The sequence below is a fragment of the Heterodontus francisci genome, unplaced genomic scaffold (assembly GCF_036365525.1).
Source record: "Heterodontus francisci isolate sHetFra1 unplaced genomic scaffold, sHetFra1.hap1 HAP1_SCAFFOLD_43, whole genome shotgun sequence".
Classification (NCBI taxonomy): domain Eukaryota; kingdom Metazoa; phylum Chordata; class Chondrichthyes; order Heterodontiformes; family Heterodontidae; genus Heterodontus; species Heterodontus francisci.
The window spans coordinates 21,054,569-21,079,450 of NW_027141852.1; the positions used below are offsets into that span (position 1 = coordinate 21,054,569).

At 42.9% G+C, this 24,882-nt stretch overlaps 1 non-coding gene across 1 annotated transcript; it reads right to left on the reverse strand.

The window, feature by feature from the left end:
• Window positions 1-23,933: 23,933 nt before the first annotated feature.
• Window positions 23,934-24,015, reverse strand: trnas-gcu (transfer RNA serine (anticodon GCU)). Its single transcript has one exon. It is a non-coding gene; the product is annotated as a tRNA-Ser (tRNA).
• Between the last annotated feature and the right edge of the window lie 867 nt (window positions 24,016-24,882).

The following is a 24,882-nucleotide window of genomic DNA, read 5'->3' on the forward strand; positions in this document are numbered from 1 at the left end:
CAAGCGCGGATATGCGATGATGTTGGCGCTGCGCAATGACATCATCCTCCACATGTGCCACTTAATCCTGGCAAGATGTAGCTGTGCCTATGCACAGCTTGGCACAGTCCGATGATGTCAGCGGGCCGCTCCATTGACAGGAATCACATTGTGTCAGCAGTGCCCACATCCCATGAAAGAATAAAAAAGAGATTTACCACAATGGTAGCAGGGTGAGGGATTTCAGTTATGTGGAGAGATTGGAGAAGCTGGGGTTGTTCTGCTTGCAGCAGAGAAAATTCAGAAAAGATTTGACGCATTTGTTCAAAGTCATGAAGTTCTTCAACAGTTTAAATCAGGAGAAACTGTTTCCAGTGGTAAAAGGGTCAGTAAGCAGAGGACACAGATATCAGGTGATTGGCAGAAGAACCAGAGGTGACATGAAGAACCATTGTTTACACAGCAATGTGTTGTGATAAAGAAAGAAAAGACTTGCATTTATATAGCACCTTTCAAGACCACTGGACATATCAAAGCACTTTGTAGACAATGAAATACTTTTGAAGTGTAATCACTGTTATAATGTCAGGAATGCAGCAGCTAATACCCACAAACAGCAATGTGATAATGACCAACTGATCTGATTGAGGGGCAAATATTGATCACAACACCAGGGAGAATTGCTCTTCACTTGTTTGACATTGCAGCATGGGATCTTTTACATTCACCCAAACATGCAGACCAGGTCTTGGTTTAACATCACACCTGAAAGGCAGCACCTTCAACACCCTCAGTGCTGCACTGGAGTGCCAGCTGTGAAATCTGAACCCAGAAGCTTGTGATTTCGATGTGAGTGTGATCAACTGAGCCACAGCTTTTACCTGAGTCTCAATCCTTCTACCAACAATTTCTATCGGGTCTGTCACGACCCCTCATGATTGTGAACACCTCTATCAAATCTCCTCTCCAAAGAGAACAACCCCAGCTTCTCCAATCTATCCACATAACTGAAATCCTAACCACATGTTGCAGAAATCGATTTTTCCTCAAGTTCCTTCTGGTTTTGTGAGTCACCTTAAATCTATAACCTTCGGTTATTGACCTTTCAGCAGTTAGAAACAGTTCCTCAGTATTTACTCTACCTCAAACCTTCAAGGAAGCTCTGCAAAGTAACTGAAAATCAAGTTGTCAGAAGTGGGATTTGAACACATGCCTCCAGTGAAAGCTGCAACCTGAACAGAGAAGCTGAAACCGCTCAGTCACCTCAACTGTTCAGAGCTTTTTGACCTCGTCCTCACTTCTGTACTTTGAAAGGTTCACTCAGTTCAGGAACTTGTTCAATGTTGCTGGAATGCTCAGTGACTGGGATATTAACTCCCCCGGGTTTTCCTGAGCTTGTTCTCGGTGTATGGGGATGTTTGTCCTGGGCTGTGGAATCTTGCATCCCTGTAATGGACATTAACCCACTGATTGAATCTGTATTCACTGCTTTCTACTGGTGCTGGGTAATTGCAGAATGTGGGGCCGGAATGTTGCTGCTTGTCCCGGCCTCACTCACTCTGGGAGAGAGTGAATAATTGATGCATCTGTTTCTGTATCTGAAATGTGGCTTAGATCTGCTGTGATGAACCGAGGCAGCGCTGCAGAAGGATACGTTAATAATCTCTCACTAATCAACTGCAAACAGTCAGAATGTGTAACTTTGAGCAGCGCTTTCTGCACCGTCAGGGCTGGAAAGTTGAGGGAGGGAGAGACACTGTCAGTATCTGAGTGTATACAGCACTGGACAGAGAAAGAGCCAACATACCGGGGCTGAGACACAGTGCATCTTTTCACATTTAATCACAATAATATCCACAGTCAGGAGCTGAAAATGATGAAAAACCGAATAGCAAGAGCAAAATTAAGAAATGTAAGTAATTATAGATTCGCTGATCAGCTTTCACTGTTTTACCTGGTAGTCTACTGTTTTATATTCAATGCTGTCTCCACTGTGGCCAGGGAATGATTTCATCTCAAAGGCTGAACATTAACAAAACTGCTTGTAGTTTAAAATATTTTAAAAGTAATTCCATGGAGCGAATGGGGCAAAGTCAAATAATTGCACCAATTATAGGAGAGCTGGTTGGTGATGACGTGGATGTGTCTGCAGTGTGCAGGACCAGACTGTTTCTATAGATTCACAATGAATGTTCCATCTTTATTTATAACAGTAAAACTGATAGTGGACAATGGCTATTCTGGTTGCAGCAACCTGAAGCTTTAACTCATTAACACCCCACTTTAGGGTAATTTAGAAAGCACAACATGCAGCTCTGTCAGTTAGTATGTTTGTTTGTTAACCCACAATTTGATGGTTCAAGCACATAAATGGATGAGGCTTTATTAACTTAAACTCTTCTACATCTGCTATATTACTCTTGCTGTTGATTTTTCAAAGATAAGGTTCATCAAGTCTTTCTTTATGAAATCCATGCTGACTGTTTTATTATTTTTCATTTCCATCTGTATTTTCTACTTTGGAGGATTACAGGATATTATCATTTTTGTAATTCATTCATGGGAGGTGGGTGTCGCTGGCTAGGCCAGCATTTATTATCCATCCCTAATTGCCTTGAGAAGGTGGTGCTGAGCTGCCTTCTTGAACCACTGCAGCCCATGTGCTGCTGTTATGAAGAGAGTTCCAGGATTTTGACCCAGCAACAGTGAAGGAACGGTGATACAGTTACAATTCAGGATGGTGTGTGGCTTGGAGGGGAACTTGCAGGTTGTGGTGTTCCCATGCATCTGCTGCCCTTGTCCTTCTGGGTGATAAAGGTCGCGGATTTGGAAGGGGCTGTCTCAGGAGCCTTGACACACTGCTGCAGTGCATCTTGTGGATGGTACACACTGCTGCCACTGTGTGCCAGTGATGGAGGGCATGAATGTTGTAAATGGGGTGCCAATCAAGCGGGCTGCTTTGTCCTGTTGAGTTTCTTGAGTATTGTTGGAGCTGCACCCAGCCAGACAAGTGGAGAGTATTCCATCACACCCCTGACTAATGTCCAGGCTTTGGGGAGTCAGGAGGTGAGTTACTTGCCGCAGGATTCCTAGTCTCTGACTTGCTCTTGTAGCCATAATATTTATATGGCTACTGCAGTTCAGTTTCTGCTCAATGGTAACCCCCAGGTTGTTGAGAGTGGGGGATTCAGCGATGGTAATGCCATTGAATGTCAAAGGGAGATGGTTAGATTCTCTCTTGTTTGGGATGGTCATTGTCTGGCAGTTGTGTGGTGAGAATCTTATACATCTTTATTGTAGGGTACTCTATTGTACTGTTGAGTGACTACACTTTAAAAGTCCTTCCTTCATTGGCTGTAAAAGGGTTTACAATGTCCTGTGGTCGTGAAATGCAAGTCTTGCTTTTTCCATTGTTATCAGTGTCATTGTGATCAAAAGATAGGATTCATGAGCACAAAGTTTAAATCAATTTTGATTAAAATAATGTAAAAGCATCTATATTTTTGCACTGTACTTAATAATCTCTATCTTCCTATCCTTACCAAGTACAATGTCTTTGACCCTGAAATTGATTCCACAATCGCAGTCCCTCAGACAATTTCAGCTCAGTTCTGATGAAAGGTCACAGATCTGAAACGTTAACTCTGTCTCTCTCTCCACAGATGCTGCCAGACCTGCTGAGTATTTCCAGCATTTTCTGTTTTTATTTCAGATTTCCAGTATCAGCAGTATTTTGCTTCTGTGTTACTTTGAAAGTTAAAACTGACCCACCTGTCTACAATTCACACTGGGGTCTCCCATGAAATGATTCTGTATAATGTTGATGTAATGAATACAGACTCCGAGCACAGAGCTTCCTGTGGGGAATTGGGGATATGAAAACCAGCAGACTCTGCAGGAATTTCCACTGGGAGCACAAATTCACAAAATCTACCTTTTATATATCGATTCATTTTGATTGTCCTTCTGGAAAATTATTTTGAAGCAATTTAAACATCAACCCACAGCTCCAAGACTGGGTCAATTATGAGGTCATCCTCTGACACGTCATGTGACAGCTGGAGCCACAAGCCATCAGAACCAGATTTGTGACTGGATTAAAACCCGGAATCCTGTCATAATGGCTTTTCAAATAAAGCTGTAGCTGTTTGAAAACACAGCAGTTAAACTTTCTGCCTGACCATGAGGGAAGCTAGGGAGAAATTTACAAAACTAAATCCTTTCACAAAATAGTTCAAGAACCATTCACTGAAAAATCATGTGAGGATTCATATGCAGTAGAGAAACAAGCAGAATACAGAAAGTACAGAGGAGAGCTGAAAAAGGAAATGAGATCAGCAAGAGAATGTATGAGAAAAGATTAGCAGGTCACATAACTGGGAACACTGAAGTCTTTTACCAACATATGGACAGTCAATGAAAGGGTGGGTCAATTAGGAGATCCTGTGGAGGCAGAGGGTGTGGCTGAGGTACTAATTAAGTACATTTCATCTGTCATCACAAAACAAACGGGTGCTGCAAATGTCACAGTAAAGGAGGAGGAAGTGGAGAATTTGGAGGGGATGAAAATAGATAAAGAGGAGACAATTACAAGGTTAGCAGTGCTCACACCTGTCTACAGGTCACCCGGTCTGGATGGGCTGCATCCTGGGTTGCTGAGGGAAGTCAGGGTGGAAATAGCAGAGACTCGAACCACAATCTTTCAATCCTCCTTGAATATGGGAATGATGCCAGAGGACTGGAGGATGGAGGTAAGCTTGGGTAGTTCGATCTCAGTTTAACTTGACTATTTTTATCATGTATCCATTGTCATAACTAACAACGTTAAGAAAGCCATTTTATAATGAACACATGACCAAAGGAACCATTTTGTGTTCAGTACTAACGTTTATATCCTGTATAATTAATGAGTAGCTACCCATCCTGAAACAGATGATTGTAAAAGTAATGAACCTTGATTGAGTTATAATTAATGAATCAATAAACATTTTAGAGAGAATGGGTTTTCATTTAAAGTTAGTTCAATCTAATTACTGTGAGTTTCTGTGTCTGTGTGGGAAAGGACAGTTTCAGCTAAATGTATTCAAACAATGGACCTTTCTCGGACCCTTGATAAAACCCATGGTATGGTACATCGTGACCTTCAAGAGTCTAGATTTAATGAATAGGAAACTTGTTTCAGATCAGATTGGGAGACAGTGTGAAACCACTCCATTGTACTCATGTCTGAGATTCTGAGGACAGGTGACTGTCAGTGGAAGACATTATTAAGAACTAATTAAATGTACCTAGCAACAGCTAGGACCAATTATTATTTTACATGTTGGTGTGATGGCCATCCAGTGGTTAAAAGTAGGGATCTTGTAAAGTTTCAGTGTGCAGGAACACTAGAAGATCTCAGGGGTAAAGACTCAGATCATCAACCAAGTTCTCCATCTGACGAGGGATCTAGACTGGACAAAGAGGACCGTGACACTCTGAGACCAAGCTCGACCAGTCCCCAGAGCTGTAAAGTTATATTCCCCAAGTTTGTTAAGTATAATTTTACTTTCAATTATGAAGTACTATTTTACTCTCAATGAAAGTTCTGGACTTATTAATCAAGTATCCTGTTGCTTTAATTGGTTAAAGTCATGCCCAAAGTGATTGTCTGCAATAGACTTTCCAGAATTAAAAGATAAGTCTGCAAGGGTTGTGAATATTACAGCCCTGTTTAAAAAGAGAGATAAACCCAGGAACTACAGACCAATTAGTCTAATGTCGGTGGTGGGGAAACTTTTAGAGACAATTATCCAGGAGGAAATTAACAGTCACTTGGTAGAACATGGACTAATAAATGACAGCCAGTACAGATTGGTTAACAGAAGATTGTGTCTGAAATAATTAATGAATTAATTTCTTTGATGAAGTTTCAGAGAGAGTTGACGAGGGTGGTGAGGTTAATGGTACGTGTCTGGACGTCAAAATTGTGTTTGAAAAGGTACAATAAACTAGACTTGGGGCAGCACAATGGCACAGTGGTTGGCACTGCAACCTCACAGCTCTCGCAACCCAGGTTCAGTTCTGGGTACTGCCTGTGCAGAGTTTGCAAGTTCTCCCTGTGACTGTGTGTGTTTCTGCTGGGTGCTCCGGTTTCCTCCCACAAGCAAAGACTGCAGGTTGACAGGTAAATTGGCTGTTGTAAATTGCTCCTAGTGTAGGTAAGAGAATGGTGGGGATGTGGTGGGGAATATGGGATTATGGTGTAGGATTACTATAAATGGGTGGTGGTTGGTCAACACAGACTCAGTGGGCCGTAGGGCCTGTTTCAGTTTTGCATCTCTCTATGACTTGCTAACAAAATTCAAGCAGAAGGGATTAAAGGGGCAGTGGCAGTGTGGATCCAAAATTGGCTGCAGGGTAAAAAGTGGGGTGAATGCTTGTTTTTCAGAATGGAGGGAGTAATACAGTAATGTCCTTGTTGTTGCAATATGTTCAATGTCAGACCCCGAGCTGTCCGAGGGATTGGGCAATTTGTGATGTTCCTGTGGTTGCAATATTTGCAGTGTCTGACCTTGATCTGTCACAGGGACGTGGCATTTATGAGGCCCCTGTGGGGTGCTGTTTGTTTGGTGTATCACACTGACCTGTCCCAGAGAGCGGGAAGGTTGTGATGTCCTTGTGGGTTGCAATCTGTTCAGTGTCTGAATCTGATCTGTACCAGAGATGGGGCAGTGTGTGATATCCTTGTGCATGTCATACAGGCCCACTGGTGTGTGGTTCCATCCTGATGCCAAGAAACAGAGCCCCATCTCTGGGCAAAAAGTCTCACTTCTCAAGGGGTGTCTGGAGAAGACACAGTGGCGCAGTGGTTAGCACCGCAGCCTCACACCTCTAGTGACCCGCGTTCGATTCTGGGTACTGCCTGTGCAGAGTTTACAAGTTCTCCCTGTGACTGCGTGGGTTTCTGCCGGGTGCTCTGGTTTCCTCCCACAGCCAAAGACTTGCAGGTTGATAGGTAAATTGGCCATTGTAAATTGCCCCTAGTGTAGGTAGGTGGTAGGGGAATTGAGGGGATGTGGTAGGAATACGGGATTAATGTAGGATTAGTATAAATGGGTGGTTGATGGTTGGTACAGACTCGGTGGGCTGGAAGGACCTGTTTCAGTACTGTATCTCTAAATAAATAAATAAGAAGGCTGAGGCAGTAAACCTGGACAGTAAATCCGGAGTGGAGTCCTGGAGGCGGTTACCTGTGACTTATCAGGCAGTTTTCCAGCAACTCCTACAACAGAACTGGTAACAAACAGTACTGGTTTTTCCTTTCCTTTGGACAATACGAGCAATGCTGAGAGGGGGTCCTGATGCTCAGGGTCTCCATACTGTTTGCCCAGGCCTGTGCCCTAGAGAGGACACTCCAGCTTCGTGGTTAAACATGAGCACAACCCGGGAATAAACAGTTACTGATTATAAGCTCTCATTCAATTGTTGTAGAGTATGAGCGCCAGGGGTTACTTCGGACAATGGGAGAGCTCTTAGTGTCTCATTGGATAGCTACCATTCACTCCAAGCTGGACAGCCCCCAGTCAGTTAGGTGCTGTCCTGCCACGACCTGCTTGCTTCAATGGGTGCTTGGAGCTTAGAGAGTCATCTCTCAACAGGCGGATTGATAATCTATGCACCAAGAAAAACAAACTCAACAAAGAAGACACCAGTCCTTCGCATCACAAGCTGGAATGTGAGGACCATGTGTCCTGGCCTTACCGACAACCTTCTGCAGGTTGCTGACACACACAAGACAGTTGTGATCGACAAGGAACTCACAATGCTCAATGTGGACATTGCTGTGCTGCAAGAAACTACACTCGTTCAAAGTGGATCCCTCAAAGAGAAACACTACACCTTCTTCTGGCAGGGGAAAGCCCAAGAGGCAACTCGTGAGCATGGAGAGGGTTTCACAGTAAAATACACGCCACTTCAAATGAGTGAACCACCCACAGTAGGCTCAGAGAGACTTCTTACTCTTCACTTGTCAACAAGTGTGGGCCCAGTTAATCTCATGTGCATCTATGTCCCGACACTCACCTCCACCCCAGATGTCAAGGATCAATTCTATGTGACACTTGACACTGCCATCAGTAGAATTCCCAGCACTGAGGGACTGTACCTTCTAGGAGACTTCAACACAAGCTTGGGTACTGACTACACAGCTTTGCCAATGTGCATAGGGCACCAGGGGATTGGCAAGATGAACAAAAATGGACAGAGGTTGCTGGAGCTATGCTGTCACCATGGATTCTGTGTGATGAACAGCTACTTCCAGGTCAAGCTGTGCTACAAGGTGTCCTGGAGACATCCGAGATCATGCCATTGGCACCAGCTAGACCTTATCTTCACCAGACATAACACCCTCAGCAGTGTCCTCATCACTCGCAGCTATCACAGCGCTGACTGTGACACTGATCACTCCCTGGTGTGTAACAAGGTCAGGCTTCAGCCAAGGAAGCTTCATCCATCCATGATAAAAGCTCGTCTTCTGATCAACACTTGCCGAACCACTGATCCAGAAAGGACCCAGGAGTTCCTCAACATCCTCGATCAGGCTCTTTCAGACAACAATGCTCAAGGCCTCAGTGCAGTGTCAAAGTGGAATCATCTGCACACCACCATCTATAACTCTGCACTCACTGTGTATAGGAAAAGAGATGGGAGGAATGCTGACTGGTTTGAGGCTTATTGGACTGAAATGGAGTCAGTTACTGTAACTAAGAGGAGAGCCCTCATGAACTACAAACAAGTCCCCAGCAAACAACATCTAAATGCTCTCAGAGCTGCCACAAACAAGTCTCTGCAGACTGCTCGGCACTGCACCAATCAATACTGGTTAAACCTCTGCTGATGAATCCGGGGATGCTAGAGGGATGTATGAAGGAATTAAGAAAGCAATGGGCCCAGTAGTAACTAAATCAGCACCTTTTGAAGACAAAGAGAGGGGTGATCATCACTGAACCTAACAAGCAGACGGAAAGGTGAGTGGAGCATTATCTTGAACTCTACATAACGGAGAACATTGTCATTGAAGTAGCTCTCAGTGCCATTCCAGACTTCCCTGTCATGGAGGAACTGGACAGTGAGCCCTCCATAGTCGAGCTCAACAAGGGCTCAAAACATGCGTGATGCAAACATTGTCACCTTGTACAAAATTAAGGGGGATCGCAGTGACTGCAGCAATTATCGGAGCCAGCTACTCAGTTCCACTCACCTGCTCGATCCCTTTCCTCCTGCAAGTTCCTTTGCTTCAGGTATCCATCCAATTTCCTTTTCAAATCATTGATTGTCTCTACTTCTACCACACTCGTGGGTCAGGACATTACCACTCACAGCATAAAAAAATTCCACCTCACCCAAGGATGGGAAATATTTCTATCTTCTATATTTAGCTTATTCCCTATCTCTACGAGAATAGAATGGCAGTCAACATGAAAGGGAACCCAAAAATCTTCGAGCAGTATATAAATAATAAGCAGGTAGTCAGCGGTGAAGTGGGCCCCATTCGGGACAAAGAGGGTAATATATACTTAGAGCTGCAGGGCAATGTTAATCTAGTTAATAAGTACCTTGTATCAATGATCACTAAGGAAGTGGAATTTGACAAAATATCAGGAGAAGTGGAGAGTGTAGAGGCAATGGAGAGGGTACAAATTGAGAGAGGGAGGTACTGAAAAGGCTGGTTATGCTTCAGGAAGATAAATTACCTGGTCCGGATGGCTTTCATCCCAGATTGCGAAAGGAAATGTGGATGCAGATAACAGAAAGGCTTGCTATAATCTTCCAATCTTCCCTGGATACGGGGGAGGTGTCAGAGGATTAAACAGTTGCAAATGTGACACCCTTATTCAAGAAAGGGTGTAAGGACAGTCCGGCTAACTACAGGCCAGTTAGATTAACAGCAGTGGTGGGTAAGGTTTTAGAAAGAATAATCAGGGAAAAAATCAACAGTCACTTGGAGAGGTTTGAGTTAATTAAGGAGAGTGAGCATGGATTTATACATGGGAGTTCATGCTTGACTAATCTAACTGCATTTTTTGATGAACTAACAGAGAAGGGTTATGATGGGCATGCAGTGGATGTTGTTTATATGGATTTTAAGAAACGACACATAAAAGTGTGATTAACAACATTGAGGTTCATGGAATAGGAGGGTCAGTGTCCAATTGGATAGAAAATTGGCTTAAGGACAGAAAACAGCAAGTCGTAATAAATGATTCATTCTCAGACTGGAAGGTTGTCGACAGTGCTGTTCCCCAAGGGTCACTGCTGGAACCACTGCTTTTTACTTGCGACAGATAAATGACTTGGATCTTGGAATATAGAGTAGAATCTCAAAATATGCCGATAACACCAAACTTGGAGAAGTGGCAAACAGTGAGGATGAAATGAACCACCCTCAACAAGACAGTGATAGGCTAGCAGAATGGGCAGACAGGTGCAGATGGATTTTAATAGTGACTAGTGTGAGGTGATGCATTTTAGCAGAAGGAATAGGGAGAGGCAATATATACTTAATGGCACAGTTCTAAAGAGTGTGCAGGAATAGAGGGACCTGTTCACTGAACAATGAACAACGTGAACAATTACTTCTTGTTGTGTGCTCTCAGATTTGTCACCTTCACTGTACTGGAGTGAGGTGACATCTACTGGCAGGAAGCAAGAACTGCAATCAAGCAGCAGAAATTCCATCGTCTGTCAGGGTGAAAGAAACATTGCAATGTGAGGAAATAGTGAATGGGTTTGATTGGGTTGGTGGAGACATGATTCCACTTGTCGTGGAGTCCAAAGCAAAGGCCAGAAATATAAAATTGTCATTATTAAAAGATATGAGGAATTCATGATAAATGTATTTAGGTAGTGAGTGGGTGGAATCTAGATAAAATAGAAAGTGAGATTGGGTGGACAGAAGCAGTGTGAAAGGATGGCTCAAACAAAAGGTAAACGCCCTGAAAGGTGAACTCTGTTTCTCTCTCCACAGATGCTGCCAGAGTTTCTGAACATTTCCAACACTTTCTGTTTTTATTTCAGAATTTGCAAGATGTTGCTTTGCTCTGAAAAAAAAAAATGGATGGTAGGCTTTGGCTGCCAGTGAAATTCCACAGGAGCTAAAAGGAAGTTCTGATATCAGTGGCATGTTCATCTAGGGGTATGATCCTTGCTTAGGGTGAGTGATTAATTAATGTGTGAGAGATCCTGGGTTCAAATCCTGGACAAGTCCTTCTTCTTTGGCATTTTTAGTTTAAGGTCATTGATTGGTTTCAACATTGCAGAAGGCGGAATTGATTTCCATATGGAGCCTGCTTGAGGACCAGAGAGCTGGATTCAAAGAGCTTGATTAACTAAATGTACAGATAGCTAAGTGGGAATATAAAGTTGTTGCAGTAATTGTGACCTGACTCCAAAAACAACAGGACTGGGTTCTGGACTGGAATGGAATGGAATTCTTCAGTGTTTCTGTTGTTTGGCTTGCATTGACTCATCGATTTTCTTGTTTTTCACTTTGTCTATGCCTTTGAATAATTGTGGATCCTTCTTCAGATTGTCATCTTTCACCAGGTAGTTCTGACCTCTGATGATGATGATCGTAATGAGCTTCAACTCACTGATAGTTTTGGAACTGAACAGATTTCCTTTGCTTGAGTCTACAACATGGAACTCAGTCTGACATGTGGACCCATGGGAGGATTTGAATGCCACCCCTGCGTTGGAGAATACAGTTGCATCCATCCAATAAGAGACCGAGTAGAAGTGACAGTTCAGTCAGTCAAACATTAAACTTTTAATTTCAGGGTGGTGAGTTTGAGTGCCATTTTGTTTTTCCCTTTTTTAAGGCTTCATTAGCAGAGAGTAAAAGGAGTGTTTGAAATGAAATTCAGCAAAAGTATGAGAAAGTCTCACTTTGATTCGGGACTCATCTCTCTGCAGCATCTCGCTGTGAAAGATTGAACTTCATCTCATTTCATTCCCAGCTCGGGGTCTGTGCGGCTCAGTGGGACTTCTGGCTGTCTCCTGCTTCACAATCCATCAGTGCTGAGAAAGCAATGGGGAATATTATTCACGGCTCTGTAACCTGAGGACACCGATTTAAGGTGAATGGCAAAAGAACCAAAGGCAACATGAGGAAAAACTTCTTTTGCACAGCGAGTGGTTAAGATCTGATATGCACTGCTTGAGAGTGTGATGGAGGCTGATTCAACCATGGCTTTCAAAATGGTATAAGATAATTATCTGAAGTGGAAAAATTGCATGTTTTCATGGAATACATGAGTCTGTGGCATGAGCTGAGTTGCTCGTGCATAGAAGCAGCACAAGCACAATGAGCTGAATGGCTTCCTTTTGTTCTGTAACTATTCTATGATCTATGATTCTTTTCAGAGTGAAATCAACACTCACATACAAGAAACTGACAGGTACACTGTAAACTTCGCATTACCAGACAAGAAATTGACAGATACAGTGTGAAACCCACAGTCACGTAGCAGCAGTTGGCAGGTAACGTGTAAAAATCTTTCTTTCAAATCCCAACAGCAAGGTACAAAGAAAATTAGGTACAAACCCAGGCTCACACTTCAAAGACTGAGAGATACAAAGCAAAACACATATTCACCTACAAGCACAGAGACGAAGACACACTCAGAGGAGGTGCAGATTAAAGACACATGCATGTAACAGAAACTGATAGGGATAGAATCAAACCCTTTCTCATTTCTCAGAAACTGATAGATATAGACAAAAGCTGATGCTCACATACAAATTGTTGAAAGATATGTGGTGAAACTCACAGAGCAATAGCAGAAACAAACAAGTACTGAATAATACCCACAGTCACAGACCAAAAACTGAAATATACTGAGTTAAACACCACTTTCTCACAACAGAAACTCATGGCTACAAAGTGAAGCTGACTCTATCCTCCCAGGCACTGACAGGTGCAAAAGAAAACACTCACGAGGATTCCAGGTCATGAAATGTACGTAATAAAACCTTTCAGCTGAAAGAATAGCATTAATGACAGGTGTGATACCCAGAATGCTCAGCGGCCTAGAATCCGCCCTATCTGTGACAGGAGCGGGGCGCGCAGGCGCGGTAGAGAGCTTTGTCAGCAGCAAGAGCTGCGGGTTCGGAGTTGGAGCGGGATATTCACAAAGTGCGAGAAGACTTTGCGGGCTCACACAGCTGGAGCAGGGCCTCAGGGCCACAATAAGATGGAACAATCCCATCTGTATCCCTGCGGATGGCGGTGGTGAAGCTTTTCCCGGTGAGGCTTCCCGAAACGGCGTCTATGAATGGATAAGAATTGGGGACTGGGCAGGGAGCGTCTCTAAATGAATAAAATTTGGGTACTGGTCAGGGAGCGTCTGTAAATGGATAAGAATTGGGGACTGGGCAGGGAGCGTCTGCAAATGGATAAGAATTGGGGGACTGGGCAGGGAGCGTCTCTAAATGAATAAGATTTGGGTACTGGTCAGGAAGCGTCTGTAAATGGATAAGAATTGGGGACTGGGCAGGGAGTGTCGATAACTGAATAAGAGTTGGAGACTGCGCAGGGAGCGTTTCTAAATGAATAAGATTTGGGGACTGGGCAGGGAGCGTCGATAAATGCTTAAGAATTGGGGAATGGTTCGGGAGCGTTTTTTTATTCGTTCGTGGGCTGTGGGCGTCTCTGGCTCGATCTCAGCTCGAGTAATGTGTCCAGTTCTGGGCACCAGGCTTTAGAAAGGACATCAAAGCTTCTGAGACAGTTCAGAGAAGATTTCCTAGAATGATACCAGAGATGAGGGGTGTCAGTTCTCTGGACAGGCTGGTGAAGCTGGGATTGTTCTCCTCAGAGTAGAGAAGGTTAAGGGAAGATTTAATGGAGGTGTTCAGAATCATGAAGGATTTTCATAGGGTAGAGAGGGAGAAACTGTTTCCACTGTCCTGGGGGTCAGTAACCAGAGGACACAGATTTAAAATAATTGGCCAAAAATGTCAAGGGGAGGTGAGGAGAGATCTTTTTACCCAGTAACTGATTCGGATTTGGAATGAATTGTCTGACAGGGTGGTGGAAACAGATTCAATTATAACTTTCATAAAGGAATTGGACAAATATTTCAAAGTGAAATTCTCCAGGATTATGGGGAAATAGGCAGGGGGTTGGACTAATTGCATCTTTTTGTCAGAGAGTCAGCAGAGGCACAATGGGGCCGAATGGCCTCCTTCTGTGCTGTATGATTCTATGAACATAAGAACGAGGAGCCGGAGTCGGCAAGTCAGCCACTCGATCCTGCTCTGCCATTCAATACAATCATGGCTGATCTCATCACGGCAGTTCTTGTTCCTTGCCAGTAGATGTCACTTCACTCCAATACAGTGAAGTTTACAAATCTGAGAGAGAAACAACAGGAAAGAGTTGTTCACATTATCGTGAATGTGTGGGATTTAGAAATACTAGGAGTGGAGACGAGTTATTACTTGTCTGCTCGATCCCCATAGCCCTGTAAAATTATTTCCTTCAAGTGCCCATTCAAGTTCCTTTTGTAATCCTCGATTGTCTCCATTTCCACCGCCCTCGTGGACAGCGAGTTACAGATCATCACCAATCAGTGTAAAAAAGTTCTTGCGCACATTCCCCCTGTATCTCCTGTCCAAAACCTTCAATCTGTGTCCCCTAGTCCTTGTACCAATAGTTAACGGGAACAATGTTTCCTTGCCAATTTATTTAAAACTGTCATAGTCGAAAACACATCTATCAATTCTCCCCTCACTCTCCTTTGATGCAGGGAGAACAACCCTAGCTCTTCCAACCTAACCTTGTAACTAAAATCCTCCATCCCTGGATCCATTCTGGTGAATTTCCTCTGCATCCTCTCAAGGACGCTCACATTCTTTCTTAAGTGTGGTCAGCAAAACTGGAAGCAACACGCCAACTGGGGCCTAACCAGAGTTTTATAATGGTTCAGCATAACTTCCCTGCTTTGTACTCAATGCCTCTTTTCTTCAAGCCCAAGATCCCATATGCTTTGCTAACCACTCTCGCAATATGTCTTGCCACCTTCAAAGATTGATGCACATGAACCCCAAGTCCCTCTATTCCAACACACACTTTAGAACTGTGCCATTAAGTAAATATTGCCTCTCCCTATTCCTTGTGCCAAAATACATCACCTCACACTTGTCACTATTAAATTCCATCTGCCACCTGTCTGCCCATTCTGCTAGCCTATCATTGTCCTGTTGCAGGCAGTTCATATCATTCTCACTGTTTGCCACTCCTCCAAGTTTGTTGTCATCGGGATATTTTGAGATTCTACTCAATATTCCAAGATCCAAGTCATTTATCTTTCGCAAAAAAAGCAGTGGTTCTAGCACTGACCCTTGGGGAACACCACTGTCGACTATCCTCCAGGCTGACAATGAATCATTTCATAAGACTCGCTGTTTTCTGTCCTTCAACCAATTTTCTATCCAATTGGACACTGACCCTCCTATACCACGAACCTCAATTTTGTAAACCACCCTTTTATGTGGTACCTTGTCAAACGCTTCCTTAAAATCTATATAAACAACATCCACTGCATTCCCTTCATCAAGCTGCTCTGTTGGGTCATCAAAAAATGCAGTCAGATTAGTCAAGCATGAACTCCCATTTATAAATCCATGCTCACTCTCCTTAATTAACTCAAACCTCTCCAAGTGACTGTTGATTTTTTACCCTGATTATTCTTTCTAAAACCTTACCCACCACTGCTGTTAATCTAACTGGCCTGTAGTTAGCCGGACTGTCCTTACACCCTTTCTTGAATACGGGCGTCGCATTTGCCACTGTTTACTCCTGGCACCTCCCCCGTATCCAGGGAAGATTGGAAGATTATGGCAAACTCGTCCATTATCCATGGGATTCACTTTTTATTAACAAGATTGAAGTGCTTTTAAAAGATCTCTAAATGTATATGAGTTTTCATCAAAGATTTACCTGGCTTCTTTGTAAAGACTCGAGTAAGATTGAAGTGACTTTTAAAAACTACATCTTATCCTTTAAAATCCCGCTTCCATGTAGATGACATTGGAAGATGGCTTCAGAATAACTTCGACTATCTTTCTAACAGGTACTGCAACAGCTTAAGTCCTACTTTCTGCAAAAGCTGGTGAATTACGAAGAAACAATGGATTGAACATTTTATAAACTGTTGATGCAGATGGGATTCAAACTCATACATGTAAAATAGAAGGAATTAATAATCCATCATCTTAACCTCTCAAACACCTCATCACCCAGCTTTGTGCCAGTAACCCATCACATGTCTTTTTTGCCTCTATGGAAATTTGGGCAGGACGGTCACCTTCAGCTCAGATCCTGACTGTGCATCCAGATGTGCAATGATGGAAATGTAGCTTCTTTTAGTAAATGACATTTCCATCACATCAGGTCATGGCCTGTTGGGAATGGAGTGGTGTGAAACATTTCCAGACCATGTCCAACACGTTTCTACTCAGTGTGAAAATCGACCACGGAAAGACTGGAACATACAATCAATTCATCACATCATGATTAACATCACTCAGACACCTGAACCATGAGGTCACTGACGAAGTCATGATAACTTCTAATTTCTCATGAAATGACAACTGAACTAACTGACTGGAAGAATTGCTTTAACTCCACGTGATCAGAGAGGCACAGCCTCAGACCGACTCGGCAGATGAATATTGATTGAATAATTTCTGTGTGAGGAATGTTCCAGCATCATAAAGCAGGGGAACGTGCTGACTGAGCTGTGTCATCATCTCTTCTGGGCAGTCGGACCATTCACCCTTCATTCTGCTCTGATTCACTTTCCCAAAGTGGATCTACAGATTCTCAAATCTGGAGACTGGGTTTTCTTATTTTGTTCCTTTTGATTTTTCTTGCTCCTGAATGATAATATATTCTAAACCTCGGATCAACCCATCCCTTTGCGTCGTGTTATATTCTTGGTTAAAAGAGACACAAAACGACACAAACACTCTGAAACATACAACACGGTCACACTTTCCTTCAGTTAGATTAATGTTGAGCTGTTTTCCAGGTTAAATGCAACTGCAAACACATTGCTCTCAAAGAAATTGTAGCGGATTGAGTTGCCGTTGAAATATTAGCACTGAACATCTGTACGAGCAGGAACAGCCATTTCAAACACACATCCTTCACAAAGGCAACCACTGAGCTGTTTTCTTTTGTGAATAAAATTCATAAGAAAAGTTGAAGTTCACAAGAAAACATATGTAAACGATTGACAGCTAAACTTTTGAAGCAAGGATATGAATCCAAGATTTTCTGATTATTAGACAAACACTCGAACCAATTAAGCTACTGAGCCAGATCACAAATGCTGTGACAACTAAGGGCAGAGGAGGGCACTCTTTATTCTCATCCCACTTCTCCACAGGTCACAACATCTATTTTAACTTTTCCCACTTACTGATACAGTCAGTCATGTACTCTATTTTTCCCAGAATAGAAGACACTGACCAGGTTTCTTTAATTAACAACAAAATTATCCATTTATTGTCGAATAAGTTTTAACTAGTCATGAAGTAAAGCATAAACACACAGGTGGAAATTTTAAAAGTTCCTTTTTCACCTTGAACAACTTTTAAAGTCCTTTTGTTTGTCTTCGAGCCACACACACACACACACACACACACACACACACACACACACACACACACACACACGCACACACACACACACACACACACACACACACACACCGGATAGCTGAAAAAATAAAAGGGATTTTTTTTTTTAATTCAGCACTCTGTTGCAGACAAAAACAACCTCTTGGGCTGTTTATTTGCTCATTTTTGAAGAAATCATCAGATGAGATATGTTGCTCCAAAACTGGAATGCAGTCTAACTTCCGAATATACGTAGACAGGTCACTAGGGTATTTTCGAACAGTTCTTTTCAGAAGGCATTGAGAATTAATTTTAGCAGGCCTTCTTCAAAGACATGCGACAAGATGAATTAACTCAGTGGACTTCTCAGGGTCTTTTAAAGATTTTCTGGAAAACAAACTGGGTTGTGGTCTTCTCTCCTTCCTTGACGATTCTTCAGGCTAACTTTATCAGCTGCTCACTCCAGCAGATAAAACACACTGACTGCTACAACCAAAGGTTGTGAGTTTTCTGCTGTCTTCGGTTTGCGCTGCTGCTGCCAAGGTTGTCCATTCAAGGGGCATGACTGACTTCACTAACCACATTTCTCCCGGTTACCAGGGTTTCTGTTCTATATTTAACTTGAATCATGTGACAACCAGTAAACATAGTTGCCAAATTGGTCCTTTTGGTGCCCTCTTGAAAAAGAACTGGTCCTACATTTATTCAGTTTGATTATGACTTCTTCAAAAAATATTTTAACAAAAGAAACAGAATCCCTTCCATAACATCATGTACTTTCCCTGAGCTGCAGGTTATCGCAAGTCTCTCTGGCTGTGTTCATTTTAGCTGATTTTGTACTCAGGTTCTTTCTGAATCTATGTGTTTGCAGATCTTTGTGAGTGAGAGATGTGGTAATATGTTTAAAAGATTTCCCTGTAAATTATTCGTATCTCCATCTTTCCCCGAACTTTGTACAAACACATTAATATGGGAATCACACACATCAGGCCGTCAAACCTGTCTGCTAAACATTGAAAGGTGACAGTGTTTATTGTGACGGGGTTCCATTTATGAAGACACATCTTGATGATTCACACATGTAAAAATTTGTATATTATGTTCATGACATAATGACATTAATAAACATTTCCTTGCACTTGCCATGCTTGGTGAACATTTTCTCTGCTGATGCCCCCTGAATATATTAGAGAACATGGTGACGAGGTTGAGATAAAAACCTGTAAATATAGGCAGCAAACAGCAGCAGGGACTGCAGTGAACAAGATTTACGTGACATATTTGTGCTTATATTGGTGGGTGAAATAAGATACTCAACACACAAAATCCTACATTTGAGCTCGCGTAAAAGATTGCTCTGTCTATGGAGATAGCATCAAAGAATGCTCAGGAATTTTGTCCAATGCCAGTGATAGTAACACACTTCAGGGGAACTTAAAAAAAATGGTAAAATGGGCTTTCACAGAACAGATTAAATTTTACACAGAGAAGTGTGAAGTGATACAATTTGGAAGGAAGAATGCCATATAAATGAAATGTTACAGTTCTAAACTGGGTGCAGGAGCAGAGAGACAATGTACACCAATGTGAGAAGGATTGAAAAGGTAGCTAAGAGCAAACAGGACACTTGGCTTTACTAATAGAGGCATAGAGTAAAAACATATAAGTTATGCTAAACCTCTTTAAAATACTGGGAATGAATGGCCTCCACCTGTACCTCCACAGAAAGCTTCCATTCCAGGTTTACACACACTCGTCAGGATCACTCTCCACAGATTCTGCCCTCCAGGCTTGGACACCCACTTCAGGATCACTCTCCACAGATCTCGCCATTCCAGGTTCGGACACCTACTTCAGGATCACTTTCCATACATCCCAGCACTATGGGCTCGGAGACCCTCTTCAGAGATCCTAAATCTCCAGACACGGACATCCTTTGAGGACCACTCACCACAGATTCTTCCCTCCAGGCTCAGACACCCTCTTCAGAATCACTCTCCATACATCCCGCCACTCCACGCACGGATATCTCCCTCAGGATCAGATCAAAGAATGTTGCTTGTCACTTATCAGCTCAAGCCTGAATGTTGTTCAGGTCTTGCTGCTTGCAGGCGCAGACTGCTTCAGTATCTGAGGAGTTGTGAATCATCAGCGATCATTCCCACTTCTGACTTATGTTGAACAGAAAGCCATCAATGAAACAGCTGAGGATGGTTGGGCCTAGGGCACTGCCCTGAGAAACTAGGTATCCAGTCATGAATGGTGGTGGACAATTAAATAACGAACCAGATGAGGAGGGTCTAAAAACATCCCTATCCTCAATTTTGGTGGAGCCGAGCACGTCAGTGCAAAAGATGAAGCTGGAGCATTTGAAACCATCTTCAGTCAGAAATTGCTCAGTGGATGATTCATCTCGGCCTCTTGAGGTCCCCAGCATCACAGCTTCCAGTTTTCAGCCAATTTGCTTCACTCCCCATAATGGCAAGAAACAGCTGAAGGCACTCGATACAGCAAAAACTATGGGCCCTAACAACATTCCGGCTCTAGTGTAATTCTGAGTTATTTTTGCCTTCAGTCTGGTTCAGTGAATATTCTGAGTCGGATGTGTAGGTAAAATCAATTACTTTATTTGCGCATTTAGCCGGCTGACTTACTCTAATGCAACGACACTGACTCCACCCAGAGTCTGTCTGGTCCACTAGAGTAAGTGAAGTTTTTTGATACGGGTACGACTGTTTATGCATTAAGATTCATGCTACACCCCCTTGTTTAACCAATCAGTGCGATACAATTCGACTTCACCCACGTGGTGACATGCAGTACATCTGTTACTGAGGTTACAATACACTCCATTCTCAATCCATACTTGTTACTAATAAAATATTGTTTTGTACCAGCAAGATAAAACAAAGCAGACAAGCAAGCTAATTAGCAAGAACATAGGAATCATTTATAATCATTCGAGTCTCACTCCCTACATGGATCATGAGTCTGTCTCTACCTTGTGACAAGTAATTGCGGCGCATCCTGCTATCTCTATTAGGTGTACATTCCTGAGTGTTTCGTGCAGTCTGCAGCTACATCAAGTAGCGGCAGTTCACAAAGATAAGAGGGGCCTAGCACTCCTTATCACTCACACAGGGATGGACATCATTTGATTCACAGGAGTCCATTTGTTCCAAACAACAGGGAGTCACACAATCAGGCCAAAAAGAACAGATGTCTTTGCAATTACCAGTGTCGGCTAAGCTTTACAGTCTCACACGCTCTGCATTTACTTTTAACTATTTCATTGTGGTTTCTGCCACTTAAAATCAAAGCTCAGCAAAGCTACTATTCCTAACTTGGCTATCTTTCCCATTAAGCATAGTGCCATGCCTTTCTGCTCACTTCCACACTCGTACTGAAGACTTGTGCTCCAGAACTAGCTGCGCCCTCAGCCAAGCTGTTCCAGTAGAGCTGCAACACAGGCATCTACTTGACAATGTGGAAAATTACCCAAGTGTGCCCTCTCCATAAAAAAAATGCAGGACAAATCCAATCTGACCAATTGACGCCCCATCAGTCTACTGTCAATCATCAGCAAAGTGATGGAAAATGTCACCAACAGTGCTATCAAGCACCACACACTTAGCAATAATCTGATCATCGATGCTCAATTTAGGTTCTGCCAGGGTCTCTCAGCTCCAGGAAATAATTTGGCAGATAGAGTAGAATGTGGGAAAATGTGAGGTTATCCACTTTGGTAGGAAGAATAGAAAAGGAAAATATTAATTAAATTGTGAGAGATTACAGAATGCTGCGGTGCAGAAGGATCTGGGTGTCCTCGTACATGAATCACAAAAAGTTACCATGCAGGTACAGCAAATAATTAGGAAGGCAAATGGAATGTTACCCTTTATTGCAAGGGGGATGGAGTATAAAAGTAGAGAAGTCTTGCGACAAATGTACATGGTGCTGGTGAAACCACACCGAGCGTACTGTGTACAGTTTTGGTCTCCTTATTTAAGGAGGGATATACTTGCATTGGAGGCAGTTCAGAGAAGGTTCATTGGATTAATTCCTGTGATGAAGGTGTTGTCTCATGAGGAAAGTTGAGCAGGTTGGACCGATACTCATTGGAGTTGAGAAAAATGAAAGGAGAACGTATTGAGACATATAAGATTCTGAGGGAGCTTAACAGGGTAGATGCTGAGAGGATGTTTTCTCTCGTGGTGGAATCTAGAACTCGGGGACACAGTTTCAGATTTAGGGGTTTTTCATTTAAGAAGGAATTTCTTCTCTCAGAGGGTCATTAATCTTTGGAATTCTTTACCGCAGAGAGCAGTGGAGGCTGGGTCATTGAATGGCTTCAAGATTTTTATCTACAAGAGAGCCAAGGGTTATGTGGGCAGGCAAGAAAGTGGGGTTGAGGTCATGATCAGGTCAGCCATGATCCTATTGAATGGCGGAGCAAGCTCGAGGGGCCAAATGGCCTACTCCTGCTCCTAGTATTTCTGATCTTATGTTCGTATGACCTCATTGCAGCTTGGTCCAAACAGAGATGAAAGACTGGAATTCCAGAGGAGAGGTGAGAGTGATTGCCCTTGAGTGAGTGTGGCATCAAGGATCCCCAGCAAAATTGAAGTCAATGGGAATCAGGGGGAAAACTCTTCACTTGTTGAAGTCATACCTTGCACAAAACAAGATGTTGTGGTTAGTGGAGGCCAATCATCTCAGCCCAGGACATTGCCTCAGGAGTTTCTCAGGGTAGTGTTGCAGACCCAAACATCCCAGCTGTTTCATTGACGACTTTCTCTTCAACATCAGTCAGAAGTGGGAATGTTAGATGATGACTCACAACTCTTCAGATACTGAAGCAGTCTGTGCCTGCAAGCAGCAAGACCTGAACAACATTCAGGCTTGAGCTGATAAGTGACAAGCAACCTTCTGGCCACACAAGTGCCAAGCAGTGAACATCTCCAATGAGAGAGAGAAAAAATCTACCTTTTGATATTCAGAAGCATTATCATCGTTAAATCCCCCACCATCAACATCTTGACCAGAAACGTAACTGGACCAGTCACATCAATGCTGTGGCTATAAGCGCAGGTCAGAGATTACGAATTCTGTAGCAAGTATCTCACCTCCTGACACCCCAAATCCTGTCCACCATCTACAAGGCACAAGTCAGGAGTGGGATGGAATACATCCCACTCAACAACATTCAAGAAGCTCAACACCATCCAGGACAAAGCAGCACACTTGATCGGCACCTAACCCGCCACCTTAAACATTCAATCCCTCCACAACCAGTAAACAGCGGCTGCAGTGTGTACCATCTCCATATGCACTGCAGCAACTCGCCAAGTATCCTTCAACAGCACCTTCCAAACTCGTGACCACTATCACCTCGAAGGACAAGGGCAGCAGATGCATGGGAACTCACTACCTGCAGGTTCCCCTCCAAGTCACTCACCATCCTGACTTGGAACGATATCGCCATTTCTTCACTGTTGTTGGGTCACAATCCTGGATCTCCCTCCCCAACAGCACTGTGGGTGTTCCTGCACCATATGGACTGCATCAGTTCAAGAAGGCAGCTCTCCACCACCTTCTCAACGGCAATAGGAATGGGGAATAAATGCTCGCCTTATCAGCGATACTCACACCCAAGAATGAATAAAAACCAAATCACTCTCCACAGATTCCCCACAATCTGGGCTTGGACATTTACTTCAGGAGCACAGAGCTTTATATCACTGCAACATGAGTTCCAATCTTCATATTCTGTTCACTTTTCACATTATTTTCGACCAGTCCACGAGCTTTTATTAATTCAGTATTCGGGTCTCTGCTCCTCCGCCGTTTCTAACATCTCACCTCTTCCAAAAAAACGCTCTGATCTATCGTAGGTAGTAGATGACCCCTCATTTTAAACTCCATCTGGCAAAGCATTGCTCACTCAATTAATCTATCAAGAAGATTTGAAAATAAATTTCTTGCCAAAGGATAATTTTCTGCATCTGCTCCCTCGCCATTTGCTTTTCCCATTTGTCTTTCACTTGGTGCAAAGCCAGAGAAAGTAAAGATGGAAGGAAGGAGGGGAAGAAAAATCCTGCTCCGTTTCGTGATCCCTATTTGATCTTCATTGCAGTGCAGTTTGGGTGAAGAATTCCAAATGTCTGTCTCAATTTTATTTAAGTATAACCAATTCTGGAATCACGATCTGGACACAGACAAAAACGGGTTTTGAGGCTGACTTTACACATAAACTCCCCCAACATAAATAGTTCATAAACAAGCGACAAGGATGGGATTCGAACCCACGCATGCAGAGCACAATGGATCAGCAGTCCATCGCCTTAACCTCTCGGCCACCTTGTCAGTTGCATAAGCATGAATGTCACCTTCAGCACAGCTTCTCGCTGTGCAGCGAGCTGTGTTTTGATGGAAATATATCTTCTGCAAGTAAATGAAGTTGGGAATGGAGCGGTGTGAAACATTTTCAGACCATGTCCAACACATTTCTACTCAGTGTGAAAACCCACCACGGAAAGACTGGAACATACAATCATTTCATCACATCATGATTAACATCACTCAGACACCGGAACCATGAGGTCACTGACGAAGTCATGATGACCGAATTTCTCATGAAATGACAACTGAACTAACTGACTGGAAGAATTGCTTTAACTCCACATGATCAGAGAGACACAGCCTCAGACCAACTTGTCGGGTGGTGTAAACAGATATCACTGCTTCTGATCTTCACCAGAACAGAGAGTGAGATTTGACATTGATCATCAAACAGACTGTGAGAGAATACAACAGAATAAAACACATGGAGAGACACTGTGGAATAACAAATAGATTTGATTGGAATGTTGAAATTTTGATTGGAATGGATAAAACACCAGAAACAGTAGATTAAATTGGGATTCTCATCATTGTATTGATCTGGGACAGAAAAGAGAAACTGATGGAAAGAAGAGAAGAAGGAAGAAAAGAAAGGATGGAACTGTTCCATTTTTTCAGTTTTTTCACTCACCCATCAAAGCTGATAAAATAAGTTGCAAATAACAGAGAATTTCACCAAAAAGGGAGATTAAATGTTGCTGAAACCTTGGATCGAAGGATGCCCCAATAGATCACCTGTTTAACTGTCTCCTCACTGGGGGATTTCAATCAGTGAGCAATATTATTCTCTATTTTTTTTGTTAATTGGTCCCAGAACTGTCACTTGGAATT